Raw genomic sequence first — 11,325 nt, 5'->3', positions numbered from 1 at the left:
TCCAGGTGGGCCAGTGTAATCACAAAGGTCCTTACACAAGGCAGACAGGAGAGACAGAGGAGAGGTAGCCACAGAAGCTTAGCTTCAAGTGATGCAGGACCATGAGCCGAAGAATACAGATAGCCTTTAGAAGCTGGAAAAGTCAAGGATTGGAATCACTCCTAGGGCCCCTAGAGGAAATGCAGCCCTGCTGACACCTTGATTTTAGCCCTAAAAAATCAGACTTTTGACCTCCAGAAATGTAAGATAATATATTTTGATTTAAGCCCCTAAGTTTGTGGAAACTACAGCAGCAATAGGAAACTAATATGGGGAGTGAGAAGAAGGATGACTTTTTGGAAGGGAAAGTGGGGTGTTCTTTTCAACTCATTCCTCTTCTGAACCTTGAGAGGTTATCATCTGTAAGCTCTGTCTGAGAGGAAGAACAAACATTTCCCCCCATTGATTGGATGCTTGCTGAGCTTCCAGGCTTGTAGTCTTGCCCTGCTACTACCAGAGACTGAGAAAAAAATGTTAGGGAGGGAGGGCATGGTAGCCCAGCAAGGCCAAAAGAAAGAGTGTCCTTTTGAGTTTCTTCTTTCAAGAGAAAGAGACAACAGAGTTGTCTGAGCACGAAGGCCCTGAGGTGGGGAGTACCAGAGAATGGATGTGATTGGAAGCTACCTGCTGCCAACATGAGGCGAAGAAATGCAGGAGCCAGAAGTTGTAGGCAAGTCCCACAAGGGAGTCTGGTCCCCAGGAAAGGTACTTGAGATTAGGCTGGTTCCAAATATGGATTGAAATTTCAGAATGGAGAAGATGACATTTTTGGAACCAAAAGGACACTGCCTTAATGATTAAAAGTGGCTGAAAAATTATGGAATCCCTCTGAGATGCCCATAAAGTAGCCTGCTGAGAGTGGGTTTCCACAGAGCTGACTTAGTACAAGTTCCCGGCAAATTAAAATATTTTTGTGTATGTGCCATAGTAAGTTGAGATGCTTCAACCAAGCTAGTTATAGAACCATTCTTTTCAACACTGAATAACAACACTGGAGGGAAGGTAATGATAATCATCAAATTAAAGATACATTCTGGTGCCAGAGGCTAAATTTTTCATGTTAATAAATTTTCTCAAGTCTTAGTTGTGCTATGTTTCTCTTGACCAGAGCTGTGAGCCCTGGGTAAATTACAGGGCTGTGTCTGCAGCCTCCTGGATCCTGGGAATGATTGCAATGCATGGAATACCATAATGAGCCTCTAATGACTGCTAACATCCCGGTTAAATCAGGAAGGAAGTGGAGGAAAATGAGCACCCAAGTGTTGCTTGTCAAACAGAAATTGTGTGTTGTGTTGTGGCAAAAATGTACAAAAGATGGATGACACATCTGAGAGTAGGAGGAAGTGAGGTTTGATTTGAATCCCCTTGGGATATTTGTTTTAAAATATTCAGATGTTTTTACTAATTATTAGAGAAATGCAAATCAAAACTACAATGAGGTGTCACCTCACACCAGTCAGAATGGGCATCATCAGAAACTCTACAAACAACAAATGCTGGAGCAGGTGTGGAGAAAAGGGAACCCTCTTGCACTGTTGGTGGGAATGTAAATTGATACAGCCATTATGGAGAACAGTATGGAGGTTCCTTAAAAAACTAAAAATAGAATTACCATATGACCCAGCAATCCCACTACTGGGCATATACCCTGAGAAAAACCATAATTCAAAAAGACACTTGCACCCCAATTTTTTTAAAGTTCTTTCTCTATAAATGAAATTTACTACCAAATAATATGTTTGGTCAATTATAACTGTTATAAATATTTCTTGTATTTATCCATATTCCTATCATAGTCTGTCTTTTCTAACTACAGAGGATAAATCAAATTCTCTTTATACACTATAACTCTTGAAATATTGTAAGACAGCCATCATGTTATTGCTGTGGCTTTTCCTTTCTAGGCTAAATATTCCCAGGAACTTTATCCATTCTTCATTAAGAGTTTTTCTCAAAATCCTTTGCTGTCCTACTTACCCTCCTCCCCTTGAGCTCTGCCTGATCAATGCCTTTCTTAACGTGGTGAAATCAGGACTGTGAAAAACTCAGGATTTGCAGGTCCAGTGATACTACTGGCCCTCCCTCCGCCCCCCACCCTGCCAACCCCGGCCGCACTTTCAACAGAGGAAATTCACAACGGGGCTGAGAAATCCTGAAGTCTGAAATGAGTACACTGTCTCACCACGTGACTACTGCAGAGGGAAAACACTCATTGTGATGAATAGGATTAGTATATCTATTAACGTAATAAGCAGTTTATAAGCACAGCTCATATTTCTTGTATTTTCAGTTTTTCTTCTCTTTCTATTTTCTAGTTCTTTCTCTTTCAACAATGATAAATTCAAACAAATCATTCCATTTTGATCCCATTCAATCTTCTTTATTTGTAGTTTCTGCTCTACCAGCTTTTAGGTAAGTTATAGATTTCTTTAAGAATATTGTTTACATAAGCTACTATTAAAGCTTTCTCAAATTCTTAGGAGTATTTTTGTCATAGTACTTACTGAAAATTTTTGGTTCTGGATTTGTTACCCTTTGTTTTCACATCATATTGCCAATGTTTTCATCTGTTAAGCCTGATGATGATATAATGCAATTTCAAATCTCCTAAGATTACTCATTGAATAACAAAAGCAATCAATTGTAGGGTACTGAATGATACAGAAGAATGTGTAAAGATTTTTGTTGTTGTTGTTAATTATATTTTAGAAAATGTTTGTGCATTCAGCTAGCCCTAATGGTAAAATTATATATTTTAGATTTTTCTTACAAATGATTTTGTTGTTGAGTAAGGTGTCTGTCTTAATTAATGTCTAAAATTGAGTCACGTGTTTTATCAAAATCATAACAATTTTGGAATTAGGAACAGAAGCAGGAACATTGTTTTACATTTATATTTCCATATACTTTTCAACACAATCATTCCTTAGTTCACTTTAATATTAAGTATAAAATAATTTTATCTTTTATGTAAATATTCATCCCACAATGATTAATTTATCTAACTGCTCCATTCATATTTCCATGGCAATCTGTATTCCAAAATTCCACATTTATTGGTAAAGAAAAGACTACGACAGAGTAAATAGGCTGGGGAATGTTGTATAACTTGACAACTAGAAGGGAAATTTGATTTTTTTGATTTACCATGGTGTGGAAGATATTTGGGCTGTTCACAAGTGTTTCTGGTTCTACTCTTTCCAGGCACATGAGGTTGGGGCATAGAGATGAGAAAGGTATTGTATTTCCATGTCTTCTTGAGGTTTGGTGAGATCTGTGACTCAAATTAGCCAATAAAACATGAGTAGAGGTGCCATGTGATGCTTGGTGCCCAAGTATTTAGTGCCCATGTAACTAAGTAGGATCCCATGGGACCTTCCTGGGACAGACCCCTCCCCCCATGACCTCTGCCTGCCTCTTGTTTGCAGAAAAGCTGTACTCTCTCAGGCTTCCCCTGAGTCACAAAATCCTGGCTCAAGAATTAATAATTGAAAGGATGTGAACATGTAGTGACAAAAAATAGCAGTTGGGCCAGTAGAACTGGTAAGAATTATTTTTTTTAATTTTTAAATTTTACTTTATTTATTTTTTATGCAGCAGGTTCTTATTAGTTATCTATTTTATACATATTAGTGTATATATGTCAATCCCAATATCCCAATTCATCCCACCACCACCTCCCCCACCACTTTCCCCACTTGGTGTCCATACATTTGTTTTCTACATCTGGGTCTCTATTTCTGCCCTGCAAACCAGTTCATCTGTACCATTTTTCTAGGTTCCACATATATGCGTTAATGTATGATATTTGTTTTTCTCTTCTGACTTACTGTATGACAGTCTCTAGATCCATCTATGTCTCAACAAATGACCCAATTTCATTCCTTTTTATGGCTGAGTAATATTCCACTGTATATATGTACCACATCTTTATCCATTCATCTGTCGATGGGCATTTAGGTTGCTTCCATGACCTGGCTATTGTAAATAGTGCTGCAATGAACATTGGGGTGCATGTGTCTTTTTGAATTATGGTTTTCTCAAGGTATATGCCCAGTAGTGGGATTGCTGGGTCATATGGTAATTCTATTTTTAGTTTTTTAAGGAACCTCCATACTGTTGTCCATAGTGGCTGTATCAATTTACATTCCCACCAACCGTGCAAGAGGGTTCCCTTTTCCCCACACCCTCTCCAGCATTTGTCATTTGTAGATTTTCTGATGATGCCCATTCTAACTGGAGTGAGGTAATACCTCATAGAACTGGCAAGAATTTAAACAGTAAATCAGCCATATATCAGTCACAGAATCTTTAGTTTCTCCATGAAATATGTAGATAACAGTATCTGATGCACATTTCTGAGTTGATTTACAGATGCTAAAACCCCCACCAAATGCAAGAAGTTAACTGCTTGATGACCATGAACACATAACCCCCAGACCACCAGAGCCTGAGGATTGATAACGTGACACTGTCCTGTTGCCTCACCATCAACAAATCAGAGAATTGTGCAGGAGCTGATCACACACCCTATGACTCCCTTCCCTCATCTTGCATTTAAAAATCCTTTCCTGAAACCCATTGGGGAGTTCAGGCTTTTTTGAGCATTTATCTGTCCCAGACTCCTTGTCTGGCACCTTAAAATAAACGCTGCACTTTCCTTCACCACACCCCGGTGTCAGTAGATTGGCTTTACTGTGCATGGGTGAACGGACCCAAGTGTGGTTCGGTAACACCCATAGGAGATGGCCCAGCTGTGCTCCTTCCCTGCTGTGTGATCTTTGCTGCCAGGAGCGTTGCTTTTCAAACCAGCCCCCATACATGGAGGCAAGGAGCAACTGAAAAAAAAAGAAGCAGACCACTCTAGATTGGTAGGCGGCAGAGTTAATAAACAAGGAAACTTACATAGGAGACATGTCTCGTAGGCTGCAAGATGAGTGATCTCCACACCCGCCCGCCAGAATCTTAAAAGTTTGTTAGAAGCCTTAGCTGGGTTCAGTCATGTATACTGTCCAGATGGTCTCAATGACACATTGCTCTCTGAAAGCCACGTCCTTGAAAGCGGCTCCCCCTGTGTGAATGGTGGGTAAGTGCACATTCTGAGGATGGGGCGGGAAGAGCCTCTGTTTGCCAGGGTCCAGCTCATGGGTCAACCCGTGGTCTAGTCCTCTCTATGATCTCCTTAACAATGAGACCAAGGCAGCCAGCAAAGCTGAGACTAAGCCTCCAGGACAGACAGCAGAGGACTTTGGGTGAGTAAGAAACACTTTTGTTGTGCTAAACCCTTGGTATTTCGGTGTTTTCAGTCACCACGGCATAAACTAGCCAGTCCTGACTGATGTACATGGATCCCATTTTTATTTTTAATCAGGTTGTACCTTAACTGGCGGTCACTGAAATTTTCCTCTGATACCTATCTTTGACTGATTTTTGATAACCAATTGTCTTTTTTTCTAAGGAGTGTAAAGCTTTGGAGCTTTTCTGCCTTTTTACTTGTACCTTCTTAAATGAAAAGCATTAGACATAGTGTCTGGGTACAATGATTCCTAATCCATTTGTGCTGGCTCCAACTTGAGAATATTTTCAAGCATCACAGGAAGACATTTTCCAATTGGTTTGATTTTATGGGAACACAGTACACTATAATAACAGGGAATGAGATGCCAACTAGATAGCAGAAAAGGACTTTGGAACGCTGAAACAATGGAAAGTCATTAGGAAACAGCATTCTTGTCTAACTTCGATAAAAATGACTGAAGATTTGATATTCTCTCTTCTTTAGAAATGCTTGTTCTTGAATAAACCAGTGAAGAAGTACTCATTTTGAGGTGGAACCTTTTTAAAAATTCTCTTTCTCTTGGCAATTCTTTTATGCCATTATAATCTTTGTACAATAGTGGCCTCTGGAAGGAAGAATTCAAGATATTTTATGGAGGAGGAGGGAACACTGTAGTTCATTTAACTTGAATTCTTATTAGGTCTTTAGAAATCGTAGTCTGCCATTCCCCAGACAGAGAAAGGATAATTTCTGATGGAAAACTCAGGGATGTTTGAGAATTCTGAAAAAAAATCCATTTATAAAATACATTTAATCCATTTAGAAAATACACTCATCCAGAGAACATTCATTTACAGCCTAAATGAGGCTTGAATTGATCCAGCAAAGAATGTAGTTGCAGTGCCAGGTCTCAAATGCAGAGTGCTGGGCACCCTTTAATCTGAGAGTGATATCACTATATATTGCAATCAGCATGATGGCACCTGCTCATTAGGAATTCATTGAGTGCTCATGTGGGTATAACGCACTTCCATTTGTATTCTGGAACCATACAGCAACTGGGAGCTTAAAAGTCATTTGATCAATCTTGTGTGGAGCTCTTATTTTTACTCCAGGCAAATTAATGTGAAGACCATTGTGACATATTAAACAGATTTAATAGTTCATTGATCAAGCAGTAACTCTGAAATGCACATGCTTCACGATGTAATATTTCCTCAAATTCTGAGGGTAAGAAAAAAATGTTATCTTCTTAGATTGAGTGACAAAGATAGAGGAAGATGAACATGAAATATATGTAAAATTTATCAGTTTTTTTTAACATGGTGTTACTTTGGTTTAGGAATACAGAGAGTATTTTATGTATGTATGGTTTGCTCATAAAATCATAATTTCTTGTACAGTAATTCCTCTAACAATTCTGGCTTTATAGATCCAAGTTTTGCTTTATTTTAATGAATTTTAAATGATTCTAAAAGGTGCTACAATCTATTGAACCTGGGTATTTAGTATCTCTTCCCATTTTTGCTGAGCTGTGTGAAGCCATCATAATTTAAGATTAGACAACATCTTCAAAGTAACAGTGAAAGAAAAAAATAATGGTGGGAACTGGGCTTTTGTGAACTCTACCATGTTGTGCAATAGAGAAAGCACTTATTTTCAGAAAAGAGGTTGAAGGAGAGAAAAAAAGAGGAGAAACCACTCTGCTCTCAAACTTAATGCATGCAAATGTTGCCCCGTGGAACTTTTCTAAACAGTCTTGTTTTTACGAATGGTCAATATATTCTGCTTCATCATCTTAGCTTTTTTTAATTGAACTATAGTTGATTTACAATATTGTGTTACTTTTAGGTGTACAGCAAAGTGATTCAGTTATACACGTAAAATGCATATTCTCTTTTGGATTCTTTTCCATTATAGGTTATTACAAGATATTGAATATAATTCTTTGCACTCTTTTGTTATTTTGCTCCTCTGTAACTAGCATTCCTTGATGTCAAAGACTTGGGGTATTTATGACTCTTCTCAGTTCAAGATTCCTCCTATTCCGAGGCTTGCAAAGCCTTTGGTGATCTGCTCTGCCCTGGGCCCTGCACTTGTCTGACTCCTAGCTTTGCTCCTCAGGGTGGGCTGCTATAGGTTCTTTCCCCACGTGGTACATTGTTTTCAGCCATACAAGGCATCGCCAGCTCTAAGAATAGCTACTCCATCTCTGAGACTCCCACACATGTGCCTATGGCTTTGAGAACATGAAAAACAAAATCTTCTGTCATCTTCTCCTCTCCAACCTTTTTGGGTTGTTGTTCTCAGTCACATCATTATAAAAGTTAATTATTTTTTGACTTCTGGGAGAGTGTGTTCATTTTAATAGGAAAGTGGCCATTTCCACTGGTGTCTCCTCTAAAATCTTTGCTAAAGATTTTCTTGTGAACCCTCAAAAAGGAGAAGCTGCCACATATATCAAAACTTCTTGAAAATTCCCCCTTCTCCAGAGTTCTACTAATTATAGTAGCTGCTTAGTACTCATCTCTGTATTTCTGCTTTTCTCTCATTTCTCTTCCTTTGGCTCTCCATCTTCAACTCTCTCTCCTTGTGTCTCCTTCCAGGATCACATGTTTTTAATTTTTCTCCTCTGGGTGGCACTACATAGGGTCCATATAGAGAAATCCAACTTTCTCTCATCTTTTCAATTTGTCCTCACCCCTACCTTTGTGCAGCAAAACGAAACATTTTTCTCAGTATCTACTCTTCTTAGGAAGCAGGAGGAGGATTATAAATATTTAGAATTTAATATGTTTTGTCCTGGCCCCATAATTTTTGTTTTTCTAATTATAAAAGCAGCATATCTTCAATGTAAAACATTAGAAAATAGAGACACACAAAAAGCAAAAAAGAAAAAAAAAAGTATTCATAATCTTCCCACCCAGAGATAACTTTAACACACTTTTTGTATCTTTCCAGAGCTTTTATGTGTGTGTGTGTGTGTGTGTGTATCTTTTTTAACAAAACTGGGTCCTTCCTAAGCTTATATTTGAAATCTTCTTATTTCACTTAATATTATATCATGACTGAATCATGTCAATAAATATTTCTGTATAACAATTTTTTGAAGGATTTAATTTGATTTATTTTAGCTCAAATTGCTCAAAAATATAGTAGAAACAATAGTCATTTTAAATAACAAAATATATAATTTTAGATACTGTAAGTGAAAATTTATTTGCAATTACATGCAAGACGTTGAAACATTATGCATTATACAGTTAAAATTTAATCACTAAAATCAATTTCATCATGCTAATACTTGAATAGGGAAATGGCATTTCTCAAAAACTTGTCTTTTCTACATAAACATTAAAGTAAACAAATCATGAGTTATAGGCTGGAGGAGAAAGCCTGTTCTATAACTTATTCCACATAAGTATTATTGGGCAAACGGAAGACCAGAGAAGGAATGCGACTTTTCTAATGTCACACATGGATTTCACACCAAAGTGAAAACAGGATGGGAATATCAAAATTTGTAGCCCATATTTTTATCTCAACTTTAAAAATGATTACTCTATGTAGAGCCCAACACCACACATAATCCATTGGGGTGACCCTGCATTGGTTTTGTTTGATTGATGAGATATAGACTAAAGGCTATGCAGTAGTAAGAATACGCCATGAAACCCCATAAAGTAAATACCTAGAGTAATAATTCAACAACCATATGTACAAAACAATTTGCAAGGTGCCTTGAAAAATAAAATTATGATTAATAACGTTTCTATGTTTTCAAATATAAGCATCTCGCATCAATCAAAAGTATGTATTATCACATATTTGTGAACTATCAAATATCAATTTCAATTACTTAAGATATATTTCGGTCAAAGAAATGTATAACAATGTTTTAATGACTTAATCGTTTTCCATTATATGAATACACTATTGTTTATTTAATCATCACCATATACTTAGACATTTAGATGGTATTGTAAATATTTTTCCCGTATCTTTAATGTTTCTTTAGAGTAAGTGTCTAGAATTGGTATTTTAGGTCAAAAGGTATACATGTTTTTATATTTTTGGTGTATTATATTGCCACGTTGTACTGTGAGTGATAATACCAATTCTTCCATTCTTATCAGTACTCTCTCAGGCTGCTTCCTCTACTCCCAAATCTTCACTAATACAAGATTGATTTAAAAAAAAAATCATTGCAAATACAGTTGGGCCTCGAACAACGTAGGAGCTAGGGGCACCAACCCTCTCCATAGTTGAAAGTTCAATATAACTTTACAGTTAGCCGACCATATCCACGGTTCTGAATCCCCCAATTCAACCAAACTTGGATTGTGTGGTACTGAGGTACCTGTTTAGTGAAAAAAAAAATCCACTTATAAGTGGACCTGTGTAGTTCAAACTCATGTTGTTCAAAGGTCAACTGTAATAACATATGAACAACTTGTATGTTGTTATTGTTTTATTTTTTATTGCTTTGATCATTAATGGCAATAAATATGTGTCAATACTCTGCAGACTTCAACTTAGATATCTTTCTTTTTCCTGAAAAGAGTTTCTGACCCCTTCATTCTGGCCCCCTCTTGTATCTTCTCATAGAACTCTGTACTTGGATTGCCACCTTCTTTTTGCCATCTTAACTTCTTTTCTGCTTCACTAGACTTTACGATCTAGGAGGACAGGGGTTCTACTTTCTTATTCATCACATGCCAGTGCACATGATGGCTTCTAAATAAATCGTTAATCAAATCCTGGAAACCATGATTTTAAATAGTCATTGATTAACATCTTCTTCCTTTTATTAAAGAAAAGATATTTCACTTAACTATTTTAACAGCTGAACAGTGACTTTTCCCCCCAGTTTCCAGAGATTAGAAACAAATAACACATATTAACCTTGATGAATGAATGAAAGGATGGATGAATAGAAGCCCTTTCTATTGTCTGTTCTACTTCTAGTCTCTTGAAATCTACTAAGCTGGCTGAGAACATATTTCCAATTTCTAGACTGAAAGTTGAGTTAAAAACCAACCCAAACAAAGCAAAAACACAGGCAAAGAGGAAACTAAGTAAAGGGTGTTTGTTTGATACCTCAAAATGGATCGTATCCTACTTTATAAATTAAATCAAACTTGGAGTTCTACCCATGACTTGGTTTCCAGCTAATCCTTGTTTTTTCAAGTTATCTATAGATACTTGTGGTCTGGAAATCCTGTCCTAAATGAATAATGGGTAAAGGAATGTCTGTATTGAAAACTTCGAAGCTTAACATTTTTCTGTTCTATATAAAGTAAATCCCCTACATATGAATGAGTTCCATTCCAAGAGTGCATTCGTAAGTCCAATTTGTTCATAAGTCCAACAAAGTTAGCCTAGGTACCCAACTAACACAATCGGCAATGTAGTACTGTACTGTAATAGATTTATAATACTTTTCACACAAATAATACATAAAAAACAAACAAAACAAAAAATGAAGAAAACGTTTAATCTTACAGTACAGTACCTTGAAAAACACAGTAGTACAGTACAACAGCTGGCATACAGGGGCATGTGTGCATCTTTGAAAGTTCACAACTTGAAGGCTTGTATATAGGGGACTTACTCTACTGGGAATTTCCAACTGAATTTCTGCTGAAATCTATTCTAAGTCTCAAAAGATTTATTATTTTCTAATATACATTTCAAATGAATTTTTATAAATCAGAATGTTCTTTGGCTTAGCTAAATTAATAAAATTTATAAATATTCAAACAATAAAGAGGTAAATGATGTTAGTAATTTAAATATAACTTGGAAAAGCAGAGAAGTGGTCTTGGTAAAAGCACATTGGAAATGAGTTTTGATTATTTAGTCATCTAAATTCAACTAATGTGTAGTCTTTAGGAAAAGACTAATAGTTATATCTCAATTACTGGAAAAGCAACTACAAAAGGACATTTGGTTGTGTGAAAGCAATATAAATAATCTCTTATTAAAATTATATTTTTAAACATAAT

The sequence above is a fragment of the Mesoplodon mirus genome (assembly GCF_964341445.2).
Source record: "Mesoplodon mirus genome assembly, chromosome: 2".
In the NCBI taxonomy this organism is placed as follows: Eukaryota; Metazoa; Chordata; class Mammalia; order Artiodactyla; family Ziphiidae; genus Mesoplodon; species Mesoplodon mirus.
The sequence above is the reverse complement of the archived record's forward strand: the minus strand, read 5'-3'. Positions refer to the sequence as shown.